Below are 22649 nucleotides of genomic sequence, written 5' to 3'. Positions count from 1 at the left end.
ATATTTTTATAAAATGAGTATAGTCGATTATATTCATTTCAAACGTCGAGTTTCGAATATATATGGGTATATATATATCTATCCATTTCCATCCTATGAAAACTACAACGGTATATTACCGTAGCATGTACGACACAACAAGACACTCCCTTATCCGTATACGTATTTCTAATTCACGACGACCAACACGACATCGCAAGTATATATTTATATTTGAATATATATAAATATATATCTTAATCACTTGTAAACTAAGTCGATATCGAGACTTAGTTCTATCCCAATTATAAACGGGATCAAATAACCATCGATTGGTTATTCTAAGTCAAATCAACACTACCTTAAAGTCGTTTAGTTAACGACTCGGTAGAGCTCGGACACGTAGTTTAGCTACGTCAATTCAGTAAGAAACTTATAATTATTCCTTGATTAGGAATGCTTTAGTAGCACGCTAGCGAGTTCACATTCTTGGAATGACATCATGGAATCACGTTAAGCTAGCTTTGCACAGGAATATCCAGGTGAGTTCATAACCCCCACTTTTTACTGTTTTACATTTTTATAAATGTTTTCGGGGGTGGAAAGACATGCAAGGTTTGCAAAAATAAACAACTTTTCGATGAACGAAAACTCATATTTCTAAACCGTGTTGCGAATGAATTTCAAGGAACTTAAATGGTTTACGAATGATTTCGATCAAACATACCGGTTTTACAAAACGCGCGCATATTTACGAAACGTGCATGATTTTCTAATGGGTACGGGCGACACAGTCGAGGTGATTCGACACAGTCGAGGTGATTCGACACAGTCGAGGGGATTCGACACAGTCGAGGTGATTCGACACAGTCGAGGAGATTCGACACAGTCGAGGTTATTCGACACAGTCGAGGTGATTCACACAGTCGAGGTTATTTGACACAGTCGAGGTGATTCGACACAGTCGAGTGATTCACACAGTTGAGGTGATTCGACACAGTCGAGGTGATTCGACACTAAAAACCGTCTACACAGGTTGAGTACTTCCTATGTCGCCGCATACGTTAATGTCCTCGCGAAACATTAACGATCAACCTGTTCATAGACGCTTTACATACCCATTTACAACATTAAAACTTTCATATATTCATAAGATTCATTTGATGGAAACTTACAAACACATGAATTACAAACTTTGGTAACGTTTTTCAAACTATACCTAAGTAAGGGGACGCGCTGATCCTGCTTACAAAGGTTCGTTTGGGCTCGGCCCATTCTCTCTCGTGCAATGCACAAAGACTATTGTGGGCTAGCCTCACAGTTTTTCATATATCATGCCAAGTAAATGATTTTACTATATTTTCTCAACAACTTTAAAACCGGTTATCAAAAAGATTTATTTTAAATCTTTTCAAAACAAACTATGAACTCGCTCAACTTTATGTTGATTTTTTCGCATGTTCTTTCTCAGGTTGCATTTTTAAGACTATGGAACGGTTGGAATAGGAGAACCCATGGAAATTCGAGTACCTAGCAGGCGTTCACTGTTTAGAAGTCTTAACCTTTTGCTTCCGCTGTGCAATGAACATACCAGTCCAGTCACGCCAGCTCTGATATTTCGGGGTGTGACAGAGTACCCATGGCAGATTGCATGGTTCTCCAAAAACGAGACGAGAATCGAGCATCTCTGTCAGATATAATGTTCAAAGGAACACCATGTCGAGATACAATCTCATCAACAAAGATTTTGGCAAGCTTGTCAGCAGATAGATCCTGACGGATTAGCAAGAAATGTGCTGGCTTTGTAAGACGATCAACAACAACCCAAATGGCGTCATGACCCTTCTTAGTGCGCGGCAGCTTGGTAATGAGATCCATAGAAATGTTTTCCCATTTCCAAACCGGAATCTCTGGTTGCTCTAATAATCCAGAGGGATGTTGATGTTCTGCCTTAACCTTGAGACAAGTAAGCCATTTTGAAACATATAAGGCAATGTCTTTCTTCATACCCGGCCACCAGTACTGGGTTCGAAGATCCTTATACATTTTGTCTGCACCAGGATGAATTGAATAACGAGACTTGTGAGCTTCATCCATTAGCAAGGTGCGAAGATTGTCTATGCTTGGGACCCACAAACGGCCCATGTAATAGAAAATCCCAAAATCTCTCAGTTCAAGCTTAGGATTAGTATGACATGGTAATTCTTTACCCATCAAGTCTTGTGCAACACAAGTATGTTGAGCCTGAATTATGCGAGATTGAATGTCAGATCGAACCTGAACACAGTGAAGCTTGACACGTTCCTTACGACTCAATGCATCAGCCACGACATTCACCTTACCAGGATGGTAGCGAATTTCGCAATCGTAGTCGTTTAGGAGTTCAACCCAACGTCGTTGCCTCATGTTTAGTTCTTTCTGATTGAAAATGTGCTGGAGACTCTTATGGTCAGTAAACACTATACACTTTGTATCGTAAAGGTAGTGTCTCCAGATTTTGAGAGCAAAGACTACTGCACCTAACTCAAGATCATGAGTGGTGTAGTTCTTCTCGTGCACTTTCAGCTGTCTTGATGCATAGGCTATAACTTTGTTTCTTTGCATAAGAACACAGCCAAGGCCTAAGTTGGATGCATCACAGTACACGACAAAGTCGTCGTTACCCTCGGGTAAAGATAGAATAGGTGCATCACAAAGTTTCTGTTTCAAGGTTTGGAAAGCCTCTTCCTGTTTGGATCCCCACTCAAAAGGTTTGCTTTTCTGAGTTAAAGCAGTGAGAGGAACCGCAATCTTGGAGAAGTTTTCAATGAAACGGCGGTAATAACGCGCTAGACCAAGAAATGAACGAACCTCGGTAGGAGTAGTAGGAGTATCCCAATCCTTAATCGCACTGATTTTGGCGGGATCTACATGTATACCTTGTTCGTTGACGATGTGCCCCAAAAATTGAACTTCCTTAAGCCAGAATTCGCACTTGGAGAATTTGGCGAAAAGCTGTTCTTTCTTTAGAAGCTCCATTGTAAGACGAAGATGTTGCTCATGATCAGCTCGAGTCTTAGAATAGATCAGAATATCATCAATAAAGACGATGATGAACTTGTCCAAGTAAGGCTTACAAACCCTATTCATCAAGTCCATGAAAACAGCAGGAGCATTTGTTAAACCGAAAGGCATAACAGTGAACTCATAATGACCATAACGCGTACGAAAAGCTGTTTTGGGAATATCTTCTTCGAGAACTCGAAGTTGATGATACCCAGAACGTAGATCAATCTTTGAAAAGCAAGTAGCACCCTGTAGCTGATCAAAGAGATCATCAATGCGAGGTAGGGGATATCGATTCTTGATGGTAAGCTTGTTAAGCTCACGGTAATCGATACACATCCTAAAAGATCCATCTTTCTTTTTCGCGAATAGGACAGGAGCGCCCAAAGGGGAAAAGCTTGGACGGATGAATCCTTTGTCAGCTAGCTCCTGAAGCTGCTTAGATAACTCTTGCATCTCAGACGGTGCAAGATGATAAGGTGATTTAGCAATGGGATTTGCGCCAGGTACAAGATCAATGCGGAACTCAACTTGGCGTACAGGGGGTAAACCAGGTAATTCTTCAGGAAATACCTCTGGATAATCCCGAACAACAGGGATATCTTGGATAGTCTTACCCTTGCCTTTATCCTCTACAACATGTGCTAAGAAAGCAACATATTTCTTGCGTAGATACTTGCGGGCTTGGGTACAAGACATGAGTTTAAGGCTACTAGCAGGTTTCTCCCCATGAATTTCTAAGATCTCACCAGTCGATAGCGGTATACGGACCAACTTCTCAAAACATACCACCTCAGCATGGTACTTCGATAACCAATCCATTCCTACTATAACATCGAAGCTCCCGAGTTGCATCGGTGTGAGATCGATAGGGAAAAGATGGTTATTGAGATTCAACTGGCAATTTCGAAGAACAGAGTCGAGTACAACAGGTTCACCACTAGCTACTTCTACTGTCAAGGGCTTTCCTAGTTTTGTTCTAGTCATCGCAAGCAAAGGCTCAAATGCTAAGGACACAAAACTCTTATCGGCACCCGAATCAAATAGAACAGAAGCATGATGGTTGTTAACAAGGAACGTACCGTTCACCACTTCATTATCCGCGCGAGCCTCATTGGCATTCAGATTGAAAGCTCTACCACGAGCCGGTGCCTGATTTGCGTTTGCCAACCTCGGGCAGTTGTTCCTGTAGTGGGTCAGATCCCCACAATTAAAACATGAACCAGGCGGAAAGTGAGGTCGTGCAGGATTCTGGGCAGGGTTCTATGCAGCTGGGTTCAGATTAGGAACAAAACGGCAGGTGTTCGCAAGATGACCAGACTTGCCACAATTCGTGCAGATACGGCATTGCATCTGTGGCTGGTGGTGGCTGTTACATCTAATGCACAGGGGTGCATTTCCTGCATACTGCCTTTTGGCAGCAGGTTGTGCAACCTGATTCTGTGCTGCCTGGTTAGGAGCAGCCTGGTTAGTCTGAGCGGTAACAGCAAAATTCTTGGAAGCCTTACGCTTCCTCGATTTCTTAGAAGACTCAGCAGCCTTCTTGCCCTTGTTATCCTTGGTGCCATCAGACTGTTTCTGCTTCTTGTCACCTTTTCTGTGGAGTTTACCCTTCTTGATTTGGGATTCAGTAAGGGTAGCAGCTAGCTCAATGGCCTGTCGGACGGTAGTAGGGTGACTGCCAGTGACAATATCCTGAACAGGATCTGGCAAACCGTCTATGTACTTCTCAATAGCCTTATCCAAAGGCGTGACCATTGTCGGACAGAGCAAGCTTAACTCCTCATATCTGTCAGTGTAAGCCCGGTGTTCACCACTGACTTGCTTCAGATCTTTGAACTCATCTTCGAGTGCCCTCTGCTCATGTCGAGGACAGAATTCTCTCATCATGAGAGCCCTGAGTTCCTCCCAAGTCTGACCCAAAGCAACATCTGCACCTCTATCTCTCATTACCCCATTCCACCAGGTAAGGGCCCTCTTTTGAAATACACTCGAAGCAAACTCGACTTTACGGTTGTTCGGACACTGAACATGGCGAAATGTGCTCTCAAGACTCTCAAACCACTGTAGGAGCCCTGTTGCTCCTTCAGTACCACTAAACTTGAGCGGTTTAGCCGAGTTAAACTGTTTAAAGTTGCACGGAGCAGGTGCATTAACATTGTTATTGGTGGCTTGGTTTATTTGAGTTATGAGACCAGGTAGCATAGCAGCCATCTGCCGTGCTATAATAGCTGCCAGTTCGGCATCAGGTTGAGGAACGTTACGTCGAGGAGTCATTCTAAAAGAGGAAACATGAGAGAAAACGAGTGAGATGATGTGATGAAAATGAGATAACATTAAAATCGACAAAAAGCAAGGAAGGTGGTCGTTTGTTCGTTACCACAAAGCAAACAAACAACACACGGTGACAAATCAAAGTGAATGAGTCATAATAATGTATCGTGAAGACATGCTCGCCTATAAGTGAACACTCACCCCAAGAGTTCCCAGGTAAGAGTGACTGGTCCGATACTGCAGATTTGTACGAACACTCTAGCCTTAGACAGAAAACTCAGGGTACAGGCATTCACTCTTCCAGTTTGCACGTGTTCACATTATTTAGACCCAAAACTTTGACGAGATTTTGAAAATTCAGAAGGCATAAAGCCGAAAATGAATCAAACCGGAAGGGTTCAAAACCATATAATCAATCATCCAAGGATAGATGATTAATTTTCAAAAAGGTTTTGTTATTTTGTTCTTGTTGTGGTTATCACCTAAGGATAGGTGACGGGTATTGTTTTAAAATCTAAACACAAGTAAACTTGTGTTAGGGTCCTAAAGTTATAGTCTAGGTCAAAGCAATTTCTAATAACCTAATTCCCTATAACCATTAGCTCTGATACCAACTCTTCTGTCACACCCCGGCCGCGGTAAAACAACGAAAGCCGTGGCGGAAACGCCGGGGAGGTGAGTAGCGACAGAATTATTGTTTCAACAACCATGACAAATAAAGTTTTGTATTATTAAAATTAAAGTTACATTGTCTTGAGTTCAAACTAAAACTATATAATAACTGTCTTTTAAGTCACTAAGGCCCGAGTCCGCCTAAGTGAAGCACAAACACCCTTATGCATTAGCACCTGAAACACATGTAAAAATAGGTACGTCAGCATAAAAATGCCTGTGAGATACATAGGTTTTGTTTATGCAGATTCATGACTTGTATTTGAAAGAAGTGTTTAATAAAATGTAGTCATGAATCTTGTAAATGTTTTCCTTTGTAAAACCATGAGAAAATCAATGAAAATCAAATGATGATGAAATGATAATGTATGGTTAATGAATAACTAAGTGAAAATGAATTTGGATAAAATGTGTACTTTGTAAACAATGTCTTGTTCTTGTATAAAATTGTTTCATGTCTTGCCCAAGTGGTTTAGATAACGGAACAATGTATAATACAATAAAAGCACTTAAATATAGGAAGTACCAGCGGCGTATCCACCATGCTTTTATCATATAACACATAACCCCGTTACATAAGTCACTTATCAATAACCAACCAAAATGTCATGTTTAATGCCAAAAATGTTTATGTGAAAAACCATGTTAAATGTCATGTGAAACATGTATCATGTATAACCAATGTAATGCATAGCAAGTAGGAAATCATCTACTTAAACTATGTGAAAAATGTCAATGTATAAACTGTGTCATGTAGGATGAATAACTAGAAGTTACTCAACCCCACAGTAAAAATGTACAAAACAATGTTTTTGAATAAACCTAAGTTTAAATCAAATGTTATGTTTTGTAGAAAAAAAAACCTAAGTTTTTGAATAAACATTTATGCAGTAATGTTAATCGCATACATTCAAGCCTTGCGACTGTGGCGACAAACCTTTAAACGAATTAAAGGTTCATCTAAAGTTATGTAGTCGGATTCTGTCATTCCCAACTTCCAAACAAACCTAGGAAGTCGGAAACGGGAGTTGTCAATTCCTATGGTACCATTACATAAGTCCGAGCAGCGTAGCTAATGTTAATGAATGTATTATTGTCCCGATTGAACATACCAAATGTCATAACCAATGTAGCATGTGAAAGCCATGTACTAGGAATGCTAAGTAAACATGCCTAGTAGAAATGTTCATGTAAAAACAATGTGCTAGCATGCTCAGTAAACATACATAGCAGAAATGTCATGTAAAACAATGTGTTCCATATGCTAAGTAAACATATGCAACAAATGTGTAAGAAATCAATGTGCTAGCATGCTTAACATACATAGCAAAACATAGTGAAAACATGTACTAAATATGTACTAGATGAAACTAGCAAGTTTATGTCATAAAAGCATGAAAAGCATGAAAGTAACATGTAGGTACATGTGTATCACCCCAAAATATTTGAAAACGGTAAAAGAGGGGAACTATGTACTCACTTGGGATTGCTAATTAGTCTTGAGAATAAGACCAATTTAAGCTCCAAGGGTCACGGAATCAACCGGCACCTAGTATAGGTAACTATGTTAATAAATCGGCTCCTAAATCGGGAGATAGGATAGAATGAGGTTCTATAAATCAAATGAGTAATTGAACTCATATGGTATGATTTAATAGTCCCAACATTCTGATTAGAAAGCCTACCTAAGTGCTTTTGACCCGTTGTGACACATTATGGTAACATAAGTCACTATAAGGCGTCATTAGCGTAAAACTATGTTCGGATGGTTAACTATGTGCTATGCCAAGTCTTACATGCCCAATAATCCCTAAACATGTTACTAAATCAGATTATATGTCAAAAATATGTTCACATAATCAAAATACGGATTTTAGCTTCGAAAGGGTATTTTGGTCATTTCCTATGGGCATACAAGCTAACTAGCAAATGACTAACCAATCCTATGTGATCATAAGGTTATAACCTCAGTGGTTATTCCCCATGAAACTATGATCACTAACTTAGCTTGGTCGGATCCTAAAGATCGACAAAACGGGTCGGGTTCGGAAGTATAAGCGGTTGTCTAGACCGCTTACCTTACGACCCTAAACAAGCACAAACTAATAGTGTCGAGTTAGACATGTCAAAACATGTCTAACCTACTGATTTGGTATCAAAACAAAGTGTTTTGATACCCTAAAGTAGTTCCGAGGCAAAATGCGTGCTAAAACGCATTTTGACCGAAACTTTGACTCGACACTACAACTAGCTAACGTGCTAATCAGCGGTTATAATCACGAAGGATTATAACTATCGTGATTACAATCACGTTTCAAAGTTCAATTGAACTTTGACTTGACCAATTGATGGTCAAAACCGAAAGTCAAACTGTTGGCCAAACGTTTGACTTTCTGCACTACATAAGGAAAAAGCCATAAAAAGAATGAAAGAATGCTCACTAAGGGTCCTTGCTATCTTTTCTACAAGAAGACAAAGTCCCAAATCAGCTTAGGAGAGCTCCAAAGCAGATGTGAAGAGGAGAGAATGAGAATGAGCAAGGAATGAAGTGAATGGATGGGCTATTTATAGTTGTGGTGATGCTCTAGGATCATTACAAGTGGTTTTCTTGGTCATTAAGCATTAAATCACAACCATACATGTGTTTAGGGACAGCTAGCATGCCTTGGAGAAGAGATAACTTGGTCACCACACAAAGAATTTACCAAAACAGCCCCTGAATTTGCAAACAGCAGCCAAAAACACACTTTCTGGTTACTGGAACCCTGATGCGGCCCGCCTGGGATATGGGAGGGGGCTCACGCAGGCCGCCTGACCTTCCCAGATCAGCCAAAGTTTCAAAAATGGCAGCTTTAGTCCCTGCATGCATTCGAGTCCATTTCAGGCCTTTTTGACCCCCGTTAAGCCATTTTCAAGGCTCCACAAGGTCAATAAAGTTTAGAGGACTCAAAATATGCTTGGAACACTCTCGGATGTCGGCTCGTTTGGTCGTACGATCGCGTTGTTCGGTTAATTACGACGAAACTCAAACGGACGCGAAAACGAACCAAATTAAGCGACGAATGGAATTTTTGCATGCCGATCACTAAAATAAAAATATTTTAGTGTGTACAAAAATTTTGGATGTCCAGATGTGTCCAGAACGTAAGATATGCGCGAAAATGCAAACTTACGCCGTTTTTGACACTTTTAGTCCCTGTAAGATCATGTAAGCATGTTTTCGCACACCGAACCTATCAAAGCTTATTTCTAAGCCATGTTTAGGTTATATATGGTATGTTTAACTTATGATCAAGTTCCGGACTGTTGGTGCAGTTGTCTGTCGACTACATCTTCGTTCGAGTCTTAGGGTAGGGCTGAGTGTATTGTGAACAGTAAACGAGAAATCTTGTATTAGATAGGGTCGCTTATAGGGTATATAGTGTGGACCGCTTTTGTGTTACTATATATATATGGGATCGCTCATATGTCATGAAGTTGGATCGCTTATATGACATAATGAGTGTCCATATAAGCGATCCAGAGGGTCTATATATATGGGTGTCATATGAGCGGTTCCAGGAAGTAGCATATGTGTGTTTTTCAAAGTGTAACGGCGAAGCTCTGCCCGTTTGTCTCCAAGAGCTTGTAATTTGACAGTTAATCAATACAGGAGACGTTAAGTAGTGAAATCAAGCTTTACGAAGACTAATTCAATGAATTCCGCCTCTGAATTAGTCTAAGCACTCTTCTGAACGACTCGTCGGGTCAACAAACGATCCTACAAGTGGTATCAGAGCTCAGGAGGAAGAGTTCTTGCCGTTTAGCTCGTTTTTCGCTCAAATTTCTGGTTTCTACACCTTCTTTTCTTAGTTCGAGAAGTTTTAACGGTCGGAATCGTCTCAAAATCTCAGGGATTGTGCACGATAGCATAGAGTTAAATCCTTGAAAGTTTGGTGTCGAAATTGAAGAAATTGTACATCAAAATGATGTCCGAAAGCTGATCGCTTTTCTGAACTATTCTGTACCGCTCGTAATTTCACATTTGTGGACCGCTCATTTGGTTAATTATGGATCGCTTATTCAGTCAAGTGACCTGGTCCGCTCCAAATTAACTCATTTGAACCGCTCATTTGACCTTGTTTGGAACGCTTATTCGAACTGCTTTGGACCGTTTATACGACTGATTGTGGATCGCTTATTTGGACCATTTCTGGATCGTTTATTTGGATAGTTAGTCTGGACCGCTTATTTGGTCCATTATAGTTCGCTTATTTGGCCCAATTAGTTTGCTTTTGTGTCCGATTGTTGTTCTGATTCGCTTTTTAGTCAACAAACATGTGCTGAGTTTTTGTGAAAAATGACGATGTTATTCGATGAACAAGAAAACAATAAGCTTGAGGATTTTAATAATTGGTATATGAGAAATATGGATACCGATTATAGAAATGTGAGCTTGGATATTTGGACTGAAAGTTTTGAACTATTCATATGTCAAAAGGAGGAAACGTTGAAAGAAATAGAAAACCGGTTTAAAATTTTAACGGACAATATGTGGTATAGGGGTATTAAGATGTCGAATGATGAATATCTATCAAAATTGACAACTGTATTACCTGCTAAATGGGATGAGTTTATGGTTGAGCTAAAACAGAGAGATTTCTTTCCAGGGCTTTTTCCATATCAGTTCTTTAATGAAGTTAGAGCAGAGTGGTATAAGGAAGAAAAGAAAAGGAGGGAATTCTTGTCTGAGATGGAAAAGAATTTAGATAGATTGGAGCTGGATGTACTCATTGAAGTTGATAGAAGAGTTTGTGGTTTTCTTGCAACAAAGAGTACTCTGAAATATGATATCAAAAGGAAATGTTATATTGATGATAATATGAATCCTTTTGATTTTGTTAAACTCTTTCGTGCAGGAATCGACAAGATGGAAACGAAGGATGCTCCAAAAGATGAAGAATCTGTAGAGTTTGAATCTTCAAGTTCTGCATCAGCATGCTCAAAATGTGACCGCTTCAAGACTGAAAATGACAAACTCTTGAAGGATGCGGAAAGTTTGACATCGGAAGTCAAGAAGTTAAAAGATGTGAAGCAAGCTGATGATAATCAGATTCTTATTTTGAAGGAAAATTGTGAGAAGTTGAAAGCTGAAAATGACAAACTGTTAAGTAATTTGAACAGTTTGACATTTGAAAACAAGAAGTTGAAAGAAAAAGAAAAGGTTTTTGAAGAAAAAATTAAAGATTTTGAAATTGAAAAATCGAAGAGTGAAAAAGAATTTCAAAATCAACTGAAAATTCTTGAAGATGGGAGAAATGTTTTTAGCCAAAACAACATTGAGAAACAAAAATTGATCAATTCACATCTTCAGAAAATTATTAAACTTGAAAAGGAAGGTGAAAGTGCTCGAAAGAAAATCAAAGAGCTGGAAAAAGAGTTTGAAAGCAAAAAGAAATCTTCAGAAGATGAGGATTTCTGGATTAAGTTGGAAAACAAAAACCTGAAAGCGAGTGAATCAAAATTTCAGGAACAGATAAAAGTTTTGATGAATGAAAAATCTGTTCTTGAAAATTTGAAGATTGATAATGAAAAAACTATCAAGTCTCATTTTGAGAGAATATCTCAGCTTGAAAGTGAAGCTGAGAATTCGAGGAACAGAATTGATGAACTTGAAAAGAAGTTGATCGGTTTTGTGACTTCATCTGACAAGTTGAATATTCCTTTTCCAAAACCAATCAACTCTGTTCCAATGAGTGACAATGTCACAAACTTTGACAAAGTCAAAGTTAAAGATTGTGATGAAAAATCTGATGATAAAAAAGAAAAATTTCAGAAAACTGTTCTGCAATCAACTGAAAAGGGTGAATGCTCGAAGCAAAAACCTTTGAAGAAGAAAGCAGAACAGAAACAAAAAATTAAAAATGAGAAAATTGTTCAAAAAGATATTAAAAGTTCATCAGATCGTTCATCCAATCAAAAGAAAAAAAACACAAAAAGTAAAAAATGAAAACTCAAAAATTGTTGGTAATAAGTGGTGCAGGTCAGACCACAGTGCTTCAAAGCAAAATCCAGCAAACTTGAGGAAAGAATATCACCAAGCCAAACAATGCTTTGATCTGAGCGTTTGGACTCAAAATGGTGATTGGTACGATAACAGAGTGTGTTACAGCTGCGGATATCATGGACACATTGCTGTTAACTGCCAGTATTGGAGTTATGAGACCAGGAGGTGTTTTAACTGCAATATCGAAGGTCACATTGCCAGAGATTACCCAAGGAGATCGAATGAAAGATTGAGGGCTAATTCTCAGAAATCGGCAAAGATTCCAGTCAAAGTCAAGCCCCAGGAACAGAAGGTTCTGAAACCTAAAGTTCAAGAACAGTCAATTCAGGAAAAGAAAGTTAAACTTTCACAGGGGCAGAAAGACAGACTGAGGAAAAAGAGGAAGAAGGCAAGAGAATATCTCGAGAAGATTTTGTCCTCGGGTTCACGGGTCAAACAGAATAACAGTTCTGATGAATTTACTCCCTCAGTTGCAAAGACTAGCAAAAAGAATTCATCAGATACAAATCTGGGGACAAAAGAGGAGAAGAAGAAGGAAAAGGTAGGCGATGAATCTGACGTACAAAAGTCAGACAAGCCACCTTCTGGCGATGAATCTGTTTGTTCGGAAACAAAGGAGCCACATGTTGGCGATGAATCTGACAGGTCAAAGTCAGACAAGCCACTTTCAGGCAATGATTCTGGTTCGTCAAGCCAGAGGAGCCATTGGTTGAGGTAAAATTGTTGAAAACACCCAAGGCTGGTCGGGCTTGGGTGGATCTTTTTAAATGAAAAACCTGACTTGCCGGAGATCCCAAGATGGTATTGCGGATCATGAATCGGCATATTTCTAAATCTGTTTGTGAAGTTGCAGGACTTGCCGGAACTCCCAGGTTTGTAAGCGAGGAGTAGGAATCGGCACCTTGAGAATTCAATCAAAAGATGGTAATTGGTTGAAAAACAGGTTTGATAAGCTTAATTGCTAAACCTACAAGTGGTTGTATGGTAGTGATTGGTGTAGATCTTACAAGTGGTTAAATCAAGGTCATTGAATTGGACTTGATTTAATTATCATTCAAGAATTGGTAAACAATGTGATGTTTTTGCCCCATTTTTACAAAAGGTAAAAACAACTAAACTAATTTTCCGGAAAAACCATTTTGATTAAAACAAACTTAAGTGTTTTGAAATCATAATGGGAAAATAGTTTGTTGCGATGTAACACCCGAAAATATAAACCCTCATATTAGAAAATTCAAAGAAATTAATAAACAAGAATTTACCAACTAGGAACTTAACCTAGTTAAAAATTTAGTCTTGAAATAAACTTATAATATGGTTAAAACACTTAACTTAGAGAAAATGGTAGTTAAGGGACTGAACTTGTCAAAATTGAAAGTTGAATACTAATTAGTGAACAAAACACAAAACTCACCCATCTTGGGTGGGCATCGATCGAACAGAGAGAGAGGGGCGACCAGGAGAAATTCCAAACCCTAAAATCTCAATAATCTTGCAAATTGAAGGATTAATCCAAGTAGAAATCGAGAATTGAGCCTAGAATCATAATCCTCATCACAAGAGGATTGTAAGGTATGTAAAATTAGTGAAATCCCTTAACTTGAATTTCTCATGATGTTGTGAAATCTGGAAAATTGATGTTGCATGAGTGTTATTTGGTTAGTTTAGAATCGATTTGGTGTTTAGAGGTTAGACTCAACCAATTACATGTGAAATCATGACCAAATTCAGAAAACTCCATGAACACCTTGAAGGTGGGTTGTGGGTTTACAAGATGATGATGAATTCTAGGGTTCTTAGTGGTTATTCTAGTAAAATTCGACCTTAGAAGATAGTTCCAGAAAAGATGTGAAGTTTACATGATATATGATGGCTTAATTGAAGTTAAGTTAACTACTAAGCAATCCATAAACATGAATATGAATAATATAGAAATTCTGCCCTCTTGATGTTTGTAGAAATGCCTCAAAGAAGGCTGATAAATAGAAATTTGAAGCTTTAACGCCTAATTAAGATGTTTCGGTATATTATGCGAAATGATGTCTAAGAGGGTTCTAAACATGTCTTGTAAATGAACTCTATAGGACAAGATACCGGGACGTCGAGCGGACAAGCCGGTGGTGATTCTCGTTTGAAGGGCGTGCGCCAAGGTATGTAACATGACTCGTTACATTATGTGAAATTAGATCATTGTAGTTGATTATCAAAATTTCTAGTTATTATGAATTGAAGCGATGGCATTGTTGCATTGAATACTTGGTTGATTAATGAATTAAACTCGTTGGTAGTTGTCATAAAGGAAGGAATTCCATAGACAAGCCAAACGGGTCGAATAATCAAGTGAAACATGATCTACAACTCGGAATATGATAGATTGTTGTATGTGGTAGGTTATATTATGACGTGCTAGAAATGTCAGACTTTTATTACATTGATAATGCAGAATACTGAAATCCGAGAGTTGGGAAATTGGTTGAAATGCTTAAACCAAACAAAAACATGAATTCCCAGGTGCTACCGTAAATTACGGTGTCACCGTAATTTACGGTAGAGATTAATGTTTTACGGTGGTTTTCTACTGACTTACGGTGGATCCAAGAATTTCCAGCACTCACCGTAACTTACGGTGGCACCGTAAGTTACGGTGGAGCCTGGAAAAACTTTTATATTTTTGTCATTTTCAATGCGATGTTAAACCTTGAAATCCTATTATTTATAAACGTCAATACTAATGATTTATTGGTTGATCATAGGTAATTAGGTGGGTCTCATGGATGGCGATCAAGTGATTTGATGATGAACCGAACACTCCACTCCGAAGCTTCCGCTATGTTTTGAACTTGTTAATTAGTTGTTCCTTGTTTGTAAACAAATTCTTAAACGACTTATCATGTTCTACCTTAGTCTTTAGTAGACTAAGATGTGTAATATTTTTGAAACTTATGTAATCTATCATCTTTTGGTATAAAATAGCTATTAAATCTAGTATAAATTTAAGGGTGTAACAAGTTGGTAATCAGAGCCACAGGTTGTCAATAAGTGTTCGGTTCAAGCTTGATCGACCATCCGGTAAGAACTAATTTCTGTTAATAAATTTTATATTACGTAAAGAATGAGAAATGAACAAATATGCATGAAAAGAGCAAGTAAGCTCATTTAAATACAAGAAATCAAAAGCAAGAACGATAAAATCAAGTTGTGAACTTGATTGAATCAAAAGCAAGAACGATCAAATCAAGTTGTGAACTTGATTGAATCAAAAGCAAGAACGATCAAATCAAGTCGTGGACTTGATTGAAATAAAGCAAGAGCAATTAAATCAAGTTATGAACTTGATTGAATCAAACAAGAACATCATGTGTTATAAATGGAATGTTTTAACAACTTGTGTAAACATTTCAGAAATAGAGATGGCTGATAAAGGTAATGATGATGCGGTGCCAAGAGTCACCGGACAAGTGAGGGAGGCGATTGCCGAAGAGGTTGGAAAGGCAATCGAAAACAGTCTGACAGGCTTCATTGATAGAATTCAAAACACAGTTCTATCAATGGTAGAAGATAGAATCAAGAAATTAGAAGATGACTCAAAACTTGAAAAGGAAAAAACATGGAGGACGGAAACCTTGTTCATCCAAGGAATTCATGGCTTGTAAACCACCGATATACAATGGGGAGGTTGACCCAATAGTGTGCCAAAGATGGCTAAGTGATATCGAAGGGGTATTCGAGAGAACCCATTGTGATGTAAATGACTATGTAGCCTATGGTACGGGTCAACTAAGAAATCAAGCAAAAGATTGGTGGGATAACAAGAAGAGAGAGATCGGTATTGAAGCTGTTAAGGTCATGACTTGGGATGAATTCAAGACGCCATTTCTGAAGCATCATAGCCCCAAAGCGGTTATGAATAAAATCAAGGAAGAGTTCATGCAGCTCAGGCACAAAAACGAGACCATAGACAAGATCACGGCAACGTTTATGGACAAAATGAAGTTTTGTGACGATCTTGTAACAAACGAAGAACAAAAGATATACTACTATCATAACATGTTGAGTGCCGAGTATAGGGAGTTTATCACCCCTTCCAAATACGAGACCCTTACCGAGATTATAAATGCTGCTCGGGAGAGGGAAATAGAGCTGAAAAAGAGTATCGAAAGGGGTGAATGGAGAGCACATGATGTAAATCCGAGCCCTACTAAGAAGGCACGAACAAATGAGAGCGCAAGGAAATCTGATACAAAAGGCGGGTCACCAAGTTGCAGAATTTGCGGGAAGGGTCATAAAGGCGAATGTCGTTACAAGGATAAGCCTTGTCCTATATGCAAGAAAACGGGACATATAGCCATATCGTGCCCAGAGAAGGTGACGATTTGTTATAATTGTTATCGAACGGGTCATAAGAAGTCTGAATGCCCGGAATTGGTTGAAAAGAAGGATGGGCCGGAACCGAAGGGCGAAGCCCCTAAAGCCAAGGCAAGGTCTTTTCAACTAACAGCCGCAGAAGCAAAGATTGAACCTGACGTGGTCTCAGGTATATTTACTGTAAACTCGATTCCTGCACGTGTGTTATTTGATACGGGTGCGAATAAATCCTTTGTTTCATATGGATTTATTCGACATCCTTCATTTGTTCTAACTAAATTACCTGTGCCCTTAGAAGTAGAGATAGGTAATAATAAAAGTTTTATTGTTTGCGATGTATGTGAAAATTGCAAATTGAGCATTGACGATGAAGAATATTTGATAAATCTAATCCCGATGTCGATGGGAGAATTTCAAGTCGTCGTTGGGATGGATTGGCTATCTCGACACCATGCAAAGGTCGTGTGCTTCCGTAAAGAGATAAAACTGACATCTCCGAGCGGGAAACACGTCACCATCTATGGCGAAAAAGGAGGCAATCCCATAGTATGCTCAATGTTGAAAGCTCACAAGCTAATGAAGCAAGGATGCAAGCCATTTATGATATACGCTAATGAACCCGAAAAAGAATCACGAAAGATTGGAGATGTACCGGTAGTACGAGATTATGAGGATGTTTTTCCGGAAGATTTACCGGGGATACCACCCGAACGGGAAGTAGAGTTCGGGATCGAATTGATTCCGGGCGCGAAACCCGTAGCAAAAGCCCCGTACCGACTTGCGCCGTCAGAATTACAAGAATTGATGTCCCAAATCCAAGACCTGCTCGACAAGGGATTCATAAGGCCGAGTGTGTCTCCTTGGGGCGCACCGGTATTGTTCGTGAGGAAGAAAGATGGGAGTATGCGCATGTGTATCGATTACCGGGAGTTAAACAAACTCACGGTAAAGAACCGATACCCGCTCCCGAGGATAGACGATTTATTCGACCAACTACAAGGTGCGAGCTGGTTTTCCAAAATTGACCTTAGATCGGGGTATCATCAATTAAAGGTCAAAGAAGAAGATGTGCCGAAGACGGCTTTCCGCACGAGATACGGACATTACGAATTCCTCGTGATGTCATTCGGGCTAACGAACGCACCCGCGGCTTTCATGGATCTCATGAACCGGGTTTGCAAACCGATGCTGGACAAGTCGGTCATCGTGTTTATCGATGATATATTGGTATATTCGAAAAGTGAAGCTGAACACGTACATCACCTACAAGAAGTGTTAGAAACCCTTAGACGAGAAAAGCTATACGCAAAATTCTCTAAATGTGCCTTTTGGTTACGAGAGGTACAATTTCTTGGCCACGTTATAAGTGCCGACGGAGTACTGGTGGATCCGTCAAAGATTGAGGCGGTGTCAAAATGGAATCCCCCAAAGAACCCTTCTGAAATTAGAAGCTTTTTGGGACTTGCGGGGTACTATAGGAGATTTATTCAAGATTTCTCCAAGATTGCGTCACCACTAACAAAGCTGACCCGAAAGAAAGAAAGATTCATCTGGGGAGTTGATCAAGAGAAGGCGTTTCAAACGTTAAAAGAAAGATTAACTCAAGCCCCGATATTGACACTACCGGACGGAGTTGAAGACATGGAGATTTATTCGGATGCTTCATTATCGGGACTCGGCTGTGTATTGATGCAACGGGGTAAGGTGATAGCCTATGCCTCGAGGCAATTAAAGATACACGAACAGAAATATCCCACGCACGATCTCGAATTGGCGGCGGTAGTGTTTGCATTAAAAATATGGAGGCACTACTTGTATGGAGTAAAGTGCACCATATTCACCGACCACAAGAGTTTGAAATACTTCTTCGATCAGAAGGAGTTAAATATGCGACAAAGGCGATGGCTGGAAACGGTGAAGGATTACGATTGCGAAATACGTTATCACCCAGGAAAGGCTAATGTAGTGGCCGATGCGCTGAGCCGCAAGACAGATTATACCCCGATACGGGTCCGATCGATGCAACTGGTTGTGACTTCAAGCTTGCTAGAACGAATTCGAGAAGCACAAGATGAAGCTGTAAAGGCAGAAAACTGGAAAAAGGAAAGAATTATCGGCCAAGTTAAAGACCTAGAGGTAGGCTGTCACGGCCTAAAGACTCGTTTTAATAGAATCTGGGTCCCTAACACATGTGAGGTTAAGAAGCTTCTACTTGATGAAGCTCATAAATCCCGCTACTCCATTCACCCGGGAGCGACCAAGATGTATCATGACTTGAAGCAAAACTATTGGTGGCCCGGAATGAAGCGGGACACTTTGAAATACGTGGAGAAGTGTTTGACGTGCCTACAAGTCAAGGCGGAACACCAAAAACCATATGGTAAACTTCAACCGTTAGAAATCCCGGTTTGGAAATGGGAGCAAATTACGATGGACCTATTGACCAAACTGCCTAAAACAAGTCGTGGCTTTGATGCTATTTGGGTAGTCGTGGATAGGTTAACTAAGAGTGCTCACTTTATTCCGATTCGTGAGACTTATACGTCTGAGAAAATGTCGGAGGTTTACACCAATGAAATCATAGCAAGGCATGGGGTACCGATATCCATTGTGTCAGATAGAGATACCCGGTTTACTTCGAAATTCTGGCGTGAATTCCAAGAACAGATGGGGACTAAATTGTTCCTTAGCACTGCTTACCATCCACAAACGGATGGGTAGAGCGAAAGAACAATACAAACATTGGGTGATATGCTGCGGGCTTGCATTATTGACTTTGGGGGTAGTTGGGATGTCCATTTACCCTTGGTCGAATTCGCATATAACAATAGCTATCACGCGAGCATTAAAATGGCCCCGTATGAGCTATTGTATGGCAGAAAGTGTCGGACTCCGGTATGTTGGGGAGAAGTGGGTCCGCGGGGGCTAGCACCAACCGATATAATCCGAGCTACAAATGTGAAAATTGACATAGTTCGGGCACACTTGAAAGCGGCTCAAGACCGGCAAAAGGCATACGCAGATAAAAGAAAAAGGCCAATTGAGTTTCAGGTTGGCGATATGGTCATGCTAAAGGTTTCCCCATGGAAGGGTATTATTAGATTCAGAAAAAGGGGAAAGTTAAGCTCGAGATTTATTGGGCCATTTAGAATCACTGAACGGGTTGGTAAAGTGGCTTATCGACTTAAATTACCCGAAGAGTTGAGTGGAATTCGTAGCACATTCCACGTATCACATCTTCGAAAATGTTTGGCCGACGAAACTGCTCATATCCACTACGATGACATCGAGGTGGATAACAGCCTCAACTTTGCAGTAAAACCGATTGCGATTTTAGATCGTAAAGAGAAAAGCTTGAGGAACAAAGTGATAAATCAAGTCAAGGTCAAATGGGACCACAGAAAGGGGTCAAACACTACATGGGAGTCCGAAGAGGAGATGCGACGTCTCCACCCTGCTTTATTTGGTACGTAATTTCGGTTTCGGGGACGAAACCCCTTTTAAGGGGGGTGGACTTGTAACACCCGAAAATATAAACCCTCATATTAGAAAATTCAAAGAAATTAATAAACAAGAATTTACCAACTAGGAACTTAACCTAGTTAAAAATTTAGTCTTGAAATAAACTTATAATATGGTTAAAACACTTAACTTAGAGAAAATGGTAGTTAAGGGACTGAACTTGTCAAAATTGAAAGTTGAATACTAATTAGTGAACAAAACACAAAACTCACCCATCTTGGGTGGGCATCGATCGAACAGAGAGAGAGGGGCGACCAGGAGAAATTCCAAACCCTAAAATCTCAATAATCTTGCAAATTGAAGGATTAATCCAAGTAGAAATCGAGAATTGAGCCTAGAATCATAATCCTCATCACAAGAGGATTGTAAGGTATGTAAAATTAGTGAAATCCCTTAACTTGAATTTCTCATGATGTTGTGAAATCTGGAAAATTGATGTTGCATGAGTGTTATTTGGTTAGTTTAGAATCGATTTGGTGTTTAGAGGTTAGACTCAACCAATTACATGTGAAATCATGACCAAATTCAGAAAACTCCATGAACACCTTGAAGGTGGGTTGTGGGTTTACAAGATGATGATGAATTCTAGGGTTCTTAGTGGTTATTCTAGTAAAATTCGACCTTAGAAGATAGTTCCAGAAAAGATGTGAAGTTTACATGATATATGATGGCTTAATTGAAGTTAAGTTAACTACTAAGCAATCCATAAACATGAATATGAATAATATAGAAATTCTGCCCTCTTGATGTTTGTAGAAATGCCTCAAAGAAGGCTGATAAATAGAAATTTGAAGCTTTAACGCCTAATTAAGATGTTTCGGTATATTATGCGAAATGATGTCTAAGAGGGTTCTAAACATGTCTTGTAAATGAACTCTATAGGACAAGATACCGGGACGTCGAGCGGACAAGCCGGTGGTGATTCTCGTTTGAAGAGCGTGCGCCAAGGTATGTAACATGACTCGTTACATTATGTGAAATTAGATCATTGTAGTTGATTATCAAAATTTCTAGTTATTATGAATTGAAGCGATGGCATTGTTGCATTGAATACTTGGTTGATTAATGAATTAAACTCGTTGGTAGTTGTCATAAAGGAAGGAATTCCATAGACAAGCCAAACGGGTCGAATAATCAAGTGAAACATGATCTACAACTCGGAATATGATAGATTGTTGTATGTGGTTGGTTATATTATGACGTGCTAGAAATGTCAGACTTTTATTACATTGATAATGCAGAATACTGAAATCCGAGAGTTGGGAAATTGGTTGAAATGCTTAAACCAAACAAAAACATGAATTCCCAGGTGCTACCGTAAATTACGGTGTCACCGTAATTTACGGTAGAGATTAATGTTTTACGGTGGTTTTCTACTGACTTACGGTGGATCCAAGAATTTCCAGCACTCACCGTAACTTACGGTGGCACCGTAAGTTACGGTGGAGCCTGGAAAAACTTTTATATTTTTGTCATTTTCAATGCGATGTTAAACCTTGAAATCCTATTATTTATAAACGTCAATACTAATGATTTATTGGTTGATCATAGGTAATTAGGTGGGTCTCATGGATGGCGATCAAGTGATTTGATGATGAACCGAACACTCCACTCCGAAGCTTCCGCTATGTTTTGAACTTGTTAATTAGTTGTTCCTTGTTTGTAAACAAATTCTTAAACGACTTATCATGTTCTACCTTAGTCTTTAGTAGACTAAGGTGTGTAATATTTTTGAAACTTATGTAATCTATCATCTTTTGGTATAAAATAGCTATTAAATCTAGTATAAATTTAAGGGTGTAACATGCGAGGGGGAGTTCTGATTGTTTACGCCTAGTGGATGGAGAATTGAAGTAATTCTCATCATGTTGTCAAGTTTGTACAGTTTGTTTCAAACTTTCCCAGAAAATCAAAATTGAAACACATTTTGATTTTAGGGGGAGAAAATTTTTAAAAAAATTAGAAAATTTGAAAAAGTCAAAAACATTGAAAAGTCAAAATGAGTTTTGTTGTGAAAAAGAGGAAATGATAGTAAATCAGTTGGACTATCACAGCACGCTAAAGAAATGTAATGCCAAATGTGATAAACGGTCTCACTAATGATGTGACGATAGGTTTTTGTACATTTAGTAGATTTATTCGGGATATAAACCTAAAATTTCAAACTTGTGAAATTCGTGGGGAACACTACTTGGATATATAGGTAACCCCTGAAATCTCGTTTGAAAGGTCTCATATTCTGATATACTAGGTGTTTATACTCTATGATGTCTGGGGTATTATTCCGGGACTTCTGCTGAACGGTAGTTCTGACCTAGTCCTTGGCTAATACTTTCCACAAAATGCTTGAAAAATAGCATTAAGCCCTCAGTTGATTAGACAATAAAATTGATAATCATCTGTTGTAGCTGAAAAGATCCTCTAAAAGGGACACACTGCTAAGTCGAAGCTGATATCTCTCTGCTGAACGGAAGTTCTGACCTGAGATCCCTCAGTTCTCGCATTTTTTCCCCTAATTTATGTACAGACATCATTGTAGTATTCATATCTGTAAGACTGAATATTGGGATTCTGGATACAGGAGTATATTCAAGAGGTGGGACACATGAATTGGACTAAGTTCATAAAACACCTAAATAGTATCCTGAATAGATTGAAAATTGTATGAAAATTTAAGAGGACAAATATATCGTCAATCAACGTGAATCGTTTAGAACTTAAAACGATTAGAAGCTTAACGGTGCTT

General features: G+C 39.1%; 1 long non-coding RNA gene across 1 annotated transcript; it reads left to right on the top strand.

The window, feature by feature from the left end:
- Window positions 1–13450: 13450 nt before the first annotated feature.
- LOC110927635 lies at window positions 13451–20819 on the top strand. Its single transcript, XR_002585782.1, has 3 exons — window positions 13451–13588; window positions 14101–14166; window positions 20786–20819. It is a non-coding gene; the product is annotated as an uncharacterized LOC110927635 (long non-coding RNA).
- Window positions 20820–22649: the final 1830 nt, after the last annotated feature.

This window comes from Helianthus annuus, chromosome 3 (assembly GCF_002127325.2).
Source record: "Helianthus annuus cultivar XRQ/B chromosome 3, HanXRQr2.0-SUNRISE, whole genome shotgun sequence".
Taxonomy (NCBI): Eukaryota; Viridiplantae; Streptophyta; class Magnoliopsida; order Asterales; family Asteraceae; genus Helianthus; species Helianthus annuus.
The sequence above is the reverse complement of the archived record's forward strand: the minus strand, read 5'-3'. Positions and strand labels throughout refer to the sequence as shown.